The sequence below is a fragment of the Sinocyclocheilus rhinocerous genome, unplaced genomic scaffold (genome assembly GCF_001515625.1).
Source record: "Sinocyclocheilus rhinocerous isolate Xijiao unplaced genomic scaffold, SAMN03320098_v1.1 scaffold200, whole genome shotgun sequence".
In the NCBI taxonomy this organism is placed as follows: Eukaryota; Metazoa; Chordata; class Actinopteri; order Cypriniformes; family Cyprinidae; genus Sinocyclocheilus; species Sinocyclocheilus rhinocerous.
In genome coordinates, this window is record NW_015641014.1 from 2058251 (window position 1) to 2059536 (window position 1286).

General features: G+C 39.6%; 1 protein-coding gene across 2 annotated transcripts in view; it reads right to left on the reverse strand.

Moving 5' to 3' along the window:
• The window catches only part of api5 (apoptosis inhibitor 5), a 13822-nt gene that overhangs the window by 2646 nt on the left and 9890 nt on the right, over nt 1-1286 (reverse strand). The window lies entirely within an intron of this gene.

Sequence of the window (1286 nt, forward strand, 5' to 3'; positions counted from 1 at the left end):
GGAGCGTCTTTTGTCTGTCATTCTTCAGACATTACAGTAGACATATTTTGGTTTTCAAACTGTATTGTTTCATCAGTTAGTCACGTTAGCACTCGGCTAACGTATCCACCATTATTGTTTTGTTAAGTGTTTACAGTTTCGCAGCTAAACTTTAGCTGTGGGCACGATTCGCTTACGTTTGTATGTCATCATTTTAAGAACTGATTGGAACACTATATTATTGTTTTATGTAAAGGTGCACTCTAGGGTTGCCAGGTTGTCACAACAAAACCCGTCCAATCGCTACTCAAAACTAGCCCAATTGTGTTTCAAGGGTGGTCCCCCTTTAAAAATGGCGTTCTGGGGTGTAAAATACACGCCGCTTTCAGTCGGGGTTCCCCTGGTAAATTCGCATTCCAGTGCCTAAATATGACGTTATTGGGGTTGCTACAACCCGCGACATCAAAAACAACCGCGGACTTGGCAACACAGATGGTAGCACTCGCTAACTTGCTCAAGCGCTGCTCTTTGTGCCAATCACAACAGGCTTGGCCAGCTGACCAATCAGAGCAGAGTAGGCTTATGGAAGGGAGGGGTTTACAGACATTTCGCTCAGAACTGAATCGAACGAACCGTTTCGAAATCATGGACAAATGAATATTCTGGGAAAATTACAATGTTTTCTGACCTCAGATGCATTTAAACCTGTTGTAGGAGACTCCAACACAATATTAGGACACTTATGACAAACCATATGACCTGCTCTTTAAGTCGCTGGGGTATATTTGTAGCAATAGCCAAAAATACATTGTATGGGTCAAAATTATTGATTTTTCTTTTATGCCAAAAATCATTAGGATGATGATAAGATCATGTTCCATACAAATAAAACAACAGTGCTTTATTTTAAGGTACAATAGGTGTATTTTAGCAGGAGCATTCAAGAAATTGAATGAACAAATATAAAAATAAAACTATAGATATCTTCTGGGTTTAAAATTGACATCGTGTTGACGTCACAATTTGTGACGTGGCAAAGGACATCAATGACACGTCGGTGTCTATTCAATTATTCATGAGACTGCATGTTCTTATCCAATGAGAAGACGCTTCGCTTAATTATTCACAACAGCATGTGTTGATTTGCTATGACAGACGCTTCAGACTGTGAGATCGCATACATTAACTGAGAGAAACATTTATGGATCAAAGGAGAGTGTTTGTTCTTGCTTTATAATAAGAGTTCGGCACAAACGCGATTCATTCACTTAGTGAGTGTAACCGTTTTTACAGCTCCATGACACAAC